Raw genomic sequence first — 12,493 nt, forward strand, 5'->3', positions numbered from 1 at the left:
CTCCCCCATAGTTGTTGGTCAGGTTGGCCGGCCAGTGAGAGCCTGATCATTAGGTTGATTCATATGGGCACTACTTCTCTGGACTGCAAATGGTGACAAAGGCTACTCTCGAGTTGAAGGGAGTAACCATAAGTTTACCTAAGTCTCAATTTGAATAGAAGGGAGCTTCAGCCTGTCACCCCAGCGGTGGGGTTCCTTTCCACTTGCTTGCAATAAGTTCAAAATTTTGTTGGCAACAACAACTATTCAAAGAGACGTGGGCGTCATAGCTACATGAGGCCAATAACTTTCAAATTCCAAATTTGATTACAATTAATAACTGAATTGCTTCCAGCTGATCTATATGCTGATTATAGCATTCAAACCACTTTCTTAGGAACCACTCATATATTTGAATTTGAACCTGCCTTCTTCTCTTCAATATGATCCTTAACATGTAACATGGACAGGAAGCAAGGCCTTCAGAACCCATGCATCCTTTGGCTTGCAAAAGAGGTGCATGGCCCTCATGTGATTTGAACTCCAATTGCTTTTATGATTGCCCTGTTAGTTGTTCCTACTAACAATAGCAGTTCAAGGTGCCTAGTTTGCAGTACAGTACTGGACGATATTCAATCTCTTAAATAATAGATTGATATAGTTTAGTCTTTGGTCTAATTACTCTTAATAAAGGTGTCAGGTATAGTAAGACTATGTGCCAATAGATTGGGTCTCATCTTTTGATGTGATTTCATGACTTAACTTTACGGAGGCAAGTTGCATCCCCCTTGACTTCAAAAGTAAAACTCGCCATGAGTACTGAAAGGAGTAAAACAGTCAGATAAGTTCTTCAAAAACATTATACACCTTTTAAATATATGGTAAAATGATTGAGGGGCAAAAAAATATAAATAAGCAAACTACTAGGGGCACCAATATGTAAATGAACAAATTTTGCGGGACCGTGTAGGCAACTCCCTATGCATGAGTACCCACCCTGAGTAACATTTTTAGGGCAGAAAAAAATGTCAAAACCCTAGTCAGGTGGTCAAGCCTTTGATTGACAAATTCACTAAAACAGATATGTATTGTCAAATCAAACACTGGCCTTATCATAAAAGATCAAAAGGTAGAGATACAGGCCCATAAGGCCCATATTGTCAAACGACAACGACTAGCAGAATGTGGAATGATAATTATAGCAAATTGTGATAATAATTGTTTGAAGAACTTTCAAATGCATGCTTTAAAGAGCTTGACAAAATATTCGGTTTCACAAAGTTACTAAAGACACTCAACTCTAGAAAATGAAAATCAAACAGCTTAAGCATAATATAAAGGTGATCAAGTATACCATTAGGGGCCGTTTGGCAACAGTTTCACGTTGTTGTTATTCTATAAACTTTCCCCTAAAAACATGGGGCAAACTCAAGAGACACTATAACATAGTATTACATGAGTTTACCCCTAGTTTCTTAGGCAGATTCATTAGACAATAACAATTAGTTACTATTGTCAAGCAGCCCCTTAATGAAACATTGAAGTTAGGTTATTGGAGAAGACTGTTTGGATCCTAAACTGTTCAGTTAGGTCTACACCCAACTTCTAGATGTCAACAATGATAAGCATCCAAAAAAGGAATGCAAAATTCCAGACATATCTTGTCTCATGCTTTTTCTGTGAAAGGTGCTATAATTTTTTCTTAAAGTAATGATCCCCACTGGAGACTAACTTGCAATGGAACAAAGGATTTGAGTCCCTATCAATTCCTTTAGGGCAAGCAATCAAGGCATGCCTAACTAGCCCCTCCCCACTGAAGCCCACTTCATGAAGAAGGCAAACAGAATGATCATTTCACTTTTAGAAGATAATGAAATAGAAGTATCCAACCTTGGTAAGAAAGGGACAACTCTTCTTTCGGCAAATTCCACAACCGTACGTTAGTCCTGACCTTCCGTTGACAACAGGCGTCCCATTTCTAATTCTAGAAAGACAAACAAGACTCAAGTTTTGATGGAATAATGAAAAATATGCTTAGTTTTGATTTCTAATTATTTCATTTAACTATGGAGGTTAATCATACACCAGTGAGCAAGGAAACGCAACTCCCAGTAGAGAGCTGAAACTCCCAACCAACCCCTTTCTCTCTTTACGGTACAAGGCCTATCTTCTGTATCTCAGGATGAGAGTTTCAACTTACATATCAGTGACATCCACTTTTACAACACAAGGAGTTGATGCTATTGATCATAGTCGAAATAGAGACTGGTTGCTTGGCAGCCTCTATCCCAAGCCATTGCACCAGCCTTCTCAAGGGACGTAAGAATCTAGTGGTTAAATGAAAGAATGCATGTAAGATATGTCGAGGAAGCAAAGTGTACAAAAACACAATAGTAGATCGCTTGCTACTAAATATGATTAGTTGGTATGAAGGTTTTATAAAGCCTTTTGTCAAGATCTCGATCTTCCTAGTGATATATGGGACAGACGTCCGTATAAGTTGCCAAGACAAACTTATGCATATTTTATTTGAAAGAATATCGATAACGGATCCAATTATTTTCGTTTAACTAAACTATTTGTGTGGTGAAAAATAATATTTACAATGCCTGCAGCAGGTAAGCATTTGGCCCACTTAATTAGTATCCTTCTGGAACTATTGTTTTTCTCAGTTCAATGAGGAGCTAAGTTAAAATCCCGCTGCCCTGCACAAAGTTTTTTCCTAAAACGGGGTAGCTGAGAGAAAGGTTTATCTGTGTTCTGTCTTTTCTGGTTGCTTAAGTCGCCAGAATATTGAAAAGTTTGAGGTACTAGATTTAATTCTACACAGAGCTGATTGTTTCTTTCAAAAAAATCTTGAAACGCCAAATAATCCGAATCTAGTTGAAGATCTATTCATTTGAAAGGACACCAAGAAAGAACCAAAAAGTGTGAGATTTCCATATACAATAGTCAACTTTCCTGTATATGATGAACAGTACTCTCAGAAACTTTTTCGTTCTTCTTTTTCAATTTGCACTTATTTTATTTAACTTTCTCAAACTTCACTTGAAAAGGAATATTGATTTATAGGCTGTCGAGCAAGCGGTTCCACTAAATTCTTTGGTGAAATTTCACAGGCATTCACAAATACAAATTAACCCAAATAGGACAGATTGGTTCCTCCTGATGGGACCATTTTTAGCCAAGTATATATATTTTTTCATTTTTTTACGTTCTTTAAAGAATTAATTTGAGTATATATATGGGTGTAATCTATGTGATGCGCTTAATTATGGGATCCATTATTAGACCACCAATTTGTGGCAAATAAAACAAGCGTTGGAGGGTTTAATTAAAATACTACTAATGGCTTACAATTTCCATTATTTAACTCTTAAAAACTTAAATCTTTCATCAAAAAAATTTGATCAGAGAATGTTTTTTTCCAGCAAAAAAAACATTACCAGGTAGATGTATAAGTTTTGAATTGTGCAACACGCACTAAAAGAAAAACTAATTCAGTGTACATGCACACCGTATCGGGCACAAGAGGGACTGAGTTTTCTATGCATGCATGTTCATTTTTTTTAGTTAGCTCCTTCTCTAGACATCCCAAAAAAATCATATAAAATGGAATTTGCGTAAACTCTTTCTTTCTCCAAGCCAAATCTAAGCCCAGTTATTAAAAAAAAAAGAGAGAGAAAATATTAAGAAAGAGAGAGGAAAGATAATTACTGCTTTTTGTGGTTAAGCATGAATTTGCCATGAGTTAAAGTGGGTACTCGCACACAAACACGCACACACCAGTGGAAATGTGAATTTGCCCTGACCTCTTCTTTCCATGCACCACGTTATGCACATAGTAGTTACAATACACTTTTATTGTACTTAACCTGAATTATATAGTTATATATTATGAGGAGTTGAAATCCTCCGGCCACCTTGAGCTCCGTCCAATCACGACCACACGATGTACTGCGTTGGTATATATTATAGACTCTTTACGAGAAAATTTGTACTAATGGGCAAATTATTTTGAACTAAAACATGGTTAATTAAGAATTGAGAAGCTAATTATTTAACGTAAAGTATGCCTTTCAATAGATATTCATTGGAAAACAGTTGGATAGTTCTCTGAGACTGGGCAACGGCTGTGTCAGAGCATCAACCGTCGTGTTACAGTGGCCGCAAGATAAACATCAGATACAAAGAGTACTCAGCATGAACAGGAGCCATGCAGATAATAGCATCCACTACTGTTTTTCAGTTTTGACTTGAATGGAGGAACATGTACGTAGAATCTGCTGCTTACCTCTATCTTGCTATATCCTTTTCAACTTTTTTGGCAACGCTTTCATTGTGCCAATTATTATCCAGGATTTGCTTTTCCCTTCTCATGTCAAACTAAGTCAATAGTTGGTATCTCAAGTGAGCTCAAAATAGTGGCATTCCTCATGCACATAAATGTTTGTCATGCTAGCTAGCATCTGTCCATGGGAGGTTTTTGATAAAACAAGTCATATATAGTTCCAGGGGAGCGGAGGAGACATACTGCTCGGAAGAGAGCCGAAGCTCCCATCTAACCTAGAGACGTTAATATATCTGGTTTGGATCAGAAATCCAACTGAACCCATTCTCATAAAAAAAATTGTATATGGAAAAAAAATAATATATGATTGAGAATTTAGATTGAATTCAGATTTAAGAAATAACATCTGATCATATTCAGATTCAAATAAACGTGAATATCCAATTGGATTCAGATATGGATTTGGATTTGATTTATTTCTAAACAAATATCATATATCTAATGCTCTTGCATTTTCAAAATCGGCCAAATTCGGTTCAAAATTTGAATATGAATGTAAAAATCAAATCGGGATCAGATTCGAATAGTGAAATCAGATTTTGGATTCAGATTTGGATATGACTTTTCTTTGTTTGTATTTGAATCCAAATATGTGAATATCCAAACAAGTGGATATGGTTAGGGTATATCTGATTTACATGCAATCCATTGACATTCCTAATTCAAACTTTTGTTCCACTAAGATACAGGGCCTGCTTCTAATGCCTCGGGTTGTTGCGTTTGCTATGCTTCAATTTGCATATCGATGACCTCCTTTTTCAATACAGGAGGCTGACACTTCTGATACTTGAAATGGAAACTGATCGTCTACTAGTGCCACCCAATTGAGTTAGGTATTGGTTATCTCGAACACTCAAAGTCCATTTTTATTTGGGTTGTTGTCTTGTTGCATCGTTTAGGTAATTACTTGATGTTTTATGCCAGCTAAAACAACGTTCAATACGAAGAATGAGAGCTATGTTAGTCGAAATTCACTAGTATTGTGATCTCAAAGAGATGCCAAACAAGAAGTAAACGAATGTCGCATATGCTTATTTCTACAATTAAAACTGAAATAGCCTATAACGATATGGGTGCGTTTGGATGACACCTTCAGTAAAAACTGTTTTGAAAAAAAAGTGGTGTTATAATAATTTTCTAAATGATGGTTTGCATATTTGGATGACACACTTGAAACTCATTTTTTGTTCTTAACCTGAGGGAGGACCGGGCTATTCAATCCCTTTCGAAAACGAGGTTTTCTCAAAAATGATTTTTGATAAAACCTAGTTTTACCGTCATCCAAACACTAAAAAAAAATGTTTTGGAGCCAAAATTTTGTTTGTCTATCAAAAATCTATTTTAGATGTCATTAGGACACTAACTATATGTATATCTTATCTTATCTGCTTGCGCACAACCTAGAAACTAGGTACTAACTGAAAAGAATGATGGTTAACCACACAACACATATGATAAGGATGCCAACATTATGGAAAGGATCGTTTGCAAATATGATGGCAAAGATCAAGACGATGGATTATGGAAACAATTAAGAGCACAAATCAAAGAACCGTTTTATCGATAATGAATATCTTGTAACAACTTCTTAAAATAAGGAGTTATCTCAGTTGTAATGCCTATATATAAGAGATTGGCATACTTTATCAATTTTAAGGCCGATGGCCTTCCATGGATAAATCAAATTACTCCACGTTAAAATTTCTTTATCTTTTCCGTTTTTAACACTAACCACGCCAAGATATGCTAAGACTTTGACTTGTAATTTTAGGACATGAAAATATACTATTATATGGATAATTAACACTGAAAACCAACTCTAAATGAATAAATGAAAGCCTTTAAAACAATAAAATTCCAAAATCTCTAGCATATTCTGAGCTTCTTGTAATTTCATAAAAAAGGGGCATCCCAAAAACAAATAAAAATCACTAACCTGAACTACAATTATTGGACCAATTAGCAAAAAGATGTACTTTAAAATCAATTTCCTAGAGAGAAATTAAAATTCTTCAAAATTGACCAGAATATGAAAAACAGAAGTTATTGATATTCTACACATGTGAAGCTTAAAAGACTTCAAAATTGTGCAAAAAAACGGATTTTCCTCCATAAATTCTCAAATTCTGTGCACAAATTCTATATAGCCCAAGACTAATTACAGACCAAAAGCTACACCAACACTTCAAGTTAAGTCATGCCAAATCATATCTACAAGTTGCTACCCTACTGCAAAGCACATGAAAATCACAATCAGGTTTTGCAGGTCTATGTAAAATGAATGCCTAAATCATACACCAAACCTAGCGGATATCCATCAAACGAAAGCTGATCTTTGCTCTATAGGCATCCATGCTGATTTAAACAAGGAATTAAATTTTCCCTGTAACATCTCAAAAAGTACTTTTTTTTTTGTCGCGCAACATTCACAATCACATAACCTACGTAGTTGGCGTAGGTCCGATTTGTCCTAAAGCATGTATAGATAATTTGCCTGCATGTTAGCGCATGGCACGACCTGTCCTAGGTAGTTAATGGTTCTAATCAGTTTAAGGACTAGGTTCATATTCATTGCTAGTATAGTTAGCAACCAAATACATGTATGAAAATCTGTACCAATCTAGACCAACTTTATAATTTACATATTGAAGATCCCACCAACCATTCTGGTCTAGTTATAGAGCCGCAAACCACACAAATATGTACAAAAGTCAAAACAATGGTCGCATAGATGTTTGCTGGCCAAAATTATCAAATCTACCAAATCTCCCTTGCACTGTTGTGGCATGCCAAAATCACCTAAAAACTACATAATTTCAAAGCATGAGTATGATTTCTGAAACTCAATAATCCCACCTATGAGGTGTGTGTGAAGATGTAGTTCACACATCGACAAGAATATGTCACAACATTATAATCGGAGGATCTTCACACGATGACTAAATTGCTACTAGCAAAGGTATTCAAAATAGGTATGGGAATATTTTAGCAAAGCATTACAAAATTTGACTCAATATTAATCAGAATGGTTGCAAATTTTTAAACATCATTTAGTTTCTCTTCCTTATTAAGGAATTGATTGGGTGGCAAATACAAATCTGTTCCAATTCTATGTTTTGTCTCTCTTTGAGCTAGTGATCTTAAGTTATATATGTGCATAGGCATAAGCTGCAGAGAACATAGAATATGGTATATCTCTCCTCTGTTCTTCTCAGGGTCTGCATTCTTTTGGATTCCATTTCCCTCATTCATGATTTGAGATAATTACTGTACACTGGTTTCCCTTTGACATACCATAGGATGATGCTTCTTTCCTAATGTAGCCTATTCAACAGGTAAAAGTGTGAATTTGGTCCAAGATTGGTAGGCAGTAAAATGCTATTTATGAAGTTTGATGTATTTAAAGTGATAAAGGTCAAAGTTTATATGCATACATTCAGCCTCACTTTCACGTAACTTTGTCATTGTGGTCCAAAAGAGGTTTTCTTCACTAGAAAATACAAAGCGAGCAACACAAACCAGTGCAACCCCTTTATGAAATATTAGCAACTCCAAAATGTAAAGGCTAGTTTCATCATCTAGAGTCTACTTAAAGAGGTAAAACAGGGTGCAAACAGGGTGGAACGAGATAACAGCTTGAAACAGAACATCATAGAATACAGAAACCATGTTTTGCATATAAAATTACTTTGAATCATCAAAAATTATGCCTTAAACTCGTTAACATGCATTCATTTTATTGATGACCATTTTTTTCCTTCAGTCACAGGGCAAACCTGCTGCCATGAACAAACACGTAGGTCATAACATTAAATTACCATGACTAGAAAACAAGTTAAATGAAAAAATACATATAGAGATTGTGAATCATAAAATACAAACTGAGAAGATCATAATCTGCACATTACAAACAAATGTTGATAGACATAGTCACAAACATGGATACGGATATCAATACACCCCGTGTAGTGGTGATAATAGTAATAATCTTTTCAGCAGACCAACAAAAATCTTTATATAAAAGTGAGTCCAAAACATTGCTCTTCATTAGTTAAAAAAAAGAACAATATGTTTCCACTTTCCATATCTTATTGTAAAAGGAAAAAAAAAACACTTGAAATATTAGAATCTTATGAGTCCTGAAGAAATGGGCCTGAGTTATGAGTCATGTGGTAGGACTTCTTGATAGAGAGGACCAGAATTCTAGCACATTATGGAGTGACACCTCTAGATTGAGATCTAGAAATCTTCTTGTTAGGTTTCCCATGTTTGTTAAGGGGCCCAGAGTTGGGCGTCTTGATAGGATTTTTCAATGTCATTACACGTATATAGTTTTGACCTCTATAAAGTGAATTCATTAGCAAAATTACAATAACAATAAGATTATGTTTTTCAACTGAACAAACTGAACAATATGATTATGTTTTTCAACTCTTATGGAACTATAAATATAGCTTGGGGACATATGATTCATAATGAATGCACATCAGTAAAGTTGCAAACAGAAATTGATTTAGAAATATGAGAATATATAATATATATATATGTGTGTGTGTGTGTGTGTGTGTGTGTGTGTGTGTGTGTGTATATATATACATATATATGTATATATATGTACATATATGTATATATGTACATATATACATATACATATATGTATATATATTCATATATATATGTATATACGTATATATACACACATATACATATCTTGCTTCTGCCAAGGACAGCTTTGCATTCATCTCCTTGACCTGTAGCAGAGGCATGTTCTCCATCCCAAAAGAAGCCATTTGCAACCTAAAAGAACTAACAAGTCTCAAATCCATCTTATAACAGTAAAAAATCTTGTGCAAGTAGGAAATTTTGAAGACAAAATGACTTGGCGAACGTCTTCCAAGCCCCTCATTGGCCTGCCACTATCCAACTGTTATCACCCTAACTACGTCACTCTGCAGTCCGTTCATGACAGGAACTGAATGAAGGAAAAAAGATCATTAAAGGTTCAATGAGGTGACTTTATGGGAAACAGTCACCTTGCCTGTAGTGTCTAAGGTATGCATAAGATTTGCCATCAAACATTCATGTATCTGTTTGCATTCAGCAAATTCATTGACACACACATGTTTATGGATGCAAGAATGGCAACAACAAAATCATGCTACTAGACTGCATGTTCCCTTATCTTGTGTGCTTTGAATGAGGTTAAATTGAACCCATTGACTGCAACTTTGCAGCTCCCTTCTGCCAACCATATGCTTGGTCAACGAAACCAGATATGATGGTAGTGTTCAGAATCACAAGGAAAAGTTTGAAATTTCATTAGAAATCTAATTTCATTCCCAAGGTTGCTTTGTGTTTCAAAAATGACAGATTTTATATGAATGTCTGAGGTATCCATTTCTAGATACAGAAAACTTAACGTTGCTCTAGTGAAACCAGACTAGTGCTATTTATGAGTGAAAAGAGAAAATTGGTGTAAAAGTGTTTCATGAATCTGCATTAATTTTTGAGATAAATACATGAAACAGTAACATACTAATTTTATTTGCCAAACAATCCATAAATGTATGTGCATATCACTCAAACCAGCTGACTACCACTTACCAACCATTAGCCTGAGCTGCTGTCCCACCCCCCTAGAAGTAGGGGCAAAGTCAGAAAATTTTCATGAGTCAGGCCGAATTCAAGTTTCTAAATTTTGACTACGGCCAAAATATCATTTTTCAAAATTTTTATACAGAACAAGTGAAATTTTTTAAAATTTATACGTAAATTTATTTAAAGAAAATTCACTAGTATTGTGATCTTTCATAGAGCTGCCAAACAGGAAGTAAACGAATGTTGCGTATGCTTATTTCTACAACTAAAACTGAAATAGCCTAAAACAATATGGGTGTGTTTGGATGAATCCTTCAGAAAAAGCTGTTTCGAAAAAAATGGTTTTGTGAAAAAAGGTGGTGTTCTAATCTTTTTCTAAAGGATCGGTTTGCATATTTGGATGACATACTTAAAACTCATTTTTTGTTCTTAACCTGAGGAAGGACCGGATTATTCAATCCCTTTTGAAAACTAGGTTTTCTCAAGAATGATTTTTGATAAAACCTAGTTTTTCTGTTATCCAAACACTCCAAAAAAACTGTTTTGGAGCCAAAAAAATTGTTTTTCCTTCAAAAATCTATTTTAGATCTCATTAGGACACTAACTCTATGTATATGTCATCTGCTTGCTCACAACCTAGAAACTACGTACTAACCACCCTAGGATATGCTAAGACTTTGACTTGGAATCTTAAGACATAAAAATATGCTATTATATGGATAATTAACACTGAAAACCAACTTTAAATCAACAAATAAAAGCCTTGAAAACAATAAAATTCCACAATCTCTAGCAAATTCTGAGCTTCCTATAATTTCATGCAGAAAGGGGTATCCCAAAAAACAAATAAAAATCACTATCCTGAACTACAATTATCAGATCAATTAGCAAAAGAAGGTACTTCAAATCATTTTCCTAGAGGGAAATAAAAATTCTTCAAAATTGACCAGAGTATGAAAACAGAAGTTATTGAGATTCTACGAAGGTGAAGCTTGTAAGAGTCTAAGACTTCAAAATTGTGCAAAAAATCAGATTTTCCTCCATAATTTCTCAAGTTCTGTGCACAAATTCTATATATCCCAAGACTAATTACAGACTAAAAGCTACATCAACACTTCAAGTTAACCCATGTCAAATCATATCTACAAGTTGCTACCCTACTCCAAAAGTACATGAAGATCACAATCAGGTTTTGCACATTTATGTAAAATAAATGCCTAAATCATACACCAAACCTAACGGATATCCATCAAATGAAAGCTGATCTTTGCTCTATAGGCAACCATGCTGATTTAAACTAGGAATTAAATTTTCCTTGTGACATCTCAAAATGTACTCCGATTTTTTTTTTTTGCAGCGCAACATTCACAATCTCATAACCTAAGTAGTTGGCGTAGGTCCGATCTGTCCTAAAGTGTGAATCAAATAATTTCCTGCATGTTAGCGCATTGCACGACCTGTCTTAGGTAGTTAATGGCTCTAATCAGTTTAAGGACCGGGTTCATATTCATTGATAGTGTGGTTAACAATCAAATACGTGTACAAAAATCTGTACCAATCTAGACCAACTTTATAATTTATATATTGAAGGTCCCACCAACCATTACGAGCTGGTTATAGAGCCGTAAACTCTATAAATATATAGTTATATACAAAAGTCAAAATAACGGTCGCGTAGATCTACAGGCCAAAACTACCAGACGTATCAAATCTCCCTTGCATTGTTGTGGCACGCCAAAATCACCTGAAAACTACATAATTTCAAAGCATGAGCACGATTTCTTAAACTCAATAGTCCCACCTATGAGGTGTGTGTGAAGATGTAGTTCACACATCGACAACAATATGTCACAACATTATAATCGGAGGATATTCACACCATGACTAAATTGCTAGTGGGAAAGGCATTCATAATAGGTATGGGAAGATTTTAGCAAAGCATTACAAAATTTGACTCACTATTAATCAGAATTGTTGCAATTTTTTAAACATCATTTAGTTTCTCTTCCTTTTTAAGGAATAGATTGGGTGGCAAATACAAATCGATTCCAATTCTATGTTTTGTCTCTCTTTGAGCTAGTGACCTTAAGTTATACATGTGGATAGGCATAAGCTGCAGAGAACATAGAATATGGTATATCTCTCCTCTGTTATGCTCAGGGCCTACATTCTCTTGGATTCCATTTCCCTCATTCATGATTTGAGATAATTACTGTACACTGGTTGGCCTTTGACATTTCATAGGATCATGCTTCTTTCCTAGTGTAGCCTATTCAACATGTAAATGTGTGAATTTGGTCCAAGATTGGTAAGCAGTTAAATGCTACTTATGAAGTTTGATGTATTTAAAGTGATAAATGTCAAAGTTTATATGCATACATTCAGCCTCACTTTCATGTAACTTTGTCATTGTGGTCCAAAACAGGTTTTCTTCACTAGAAAATACAAAGCGAGCAACACAAACCAGTGCAACGCTTTATGAAATATTAGCAATTCCAAAATGTAAGGGCTAATAACAGTTTCGTCATCTAGAGTTTACTTAAAGAGGTAAAACAGGGTGAAACA

The sequence above is a fragment of the Nymphaea colorata genome, chromosome 14 (genome assembly GCF_008831285.2).
Source record: "Nymphaea colorata isolate Beijing-Zhang1983 chromosome 14, ASM883128v2, whole genome shotgun sequence".
NCBI classification, from domain to species: Eukaryota; Viridiplantae; Streptophyta; class Magnoliopsida; order Nymphaeales; family Nymphaeaceae; genus Nymphaea; species Nymphaea colorata.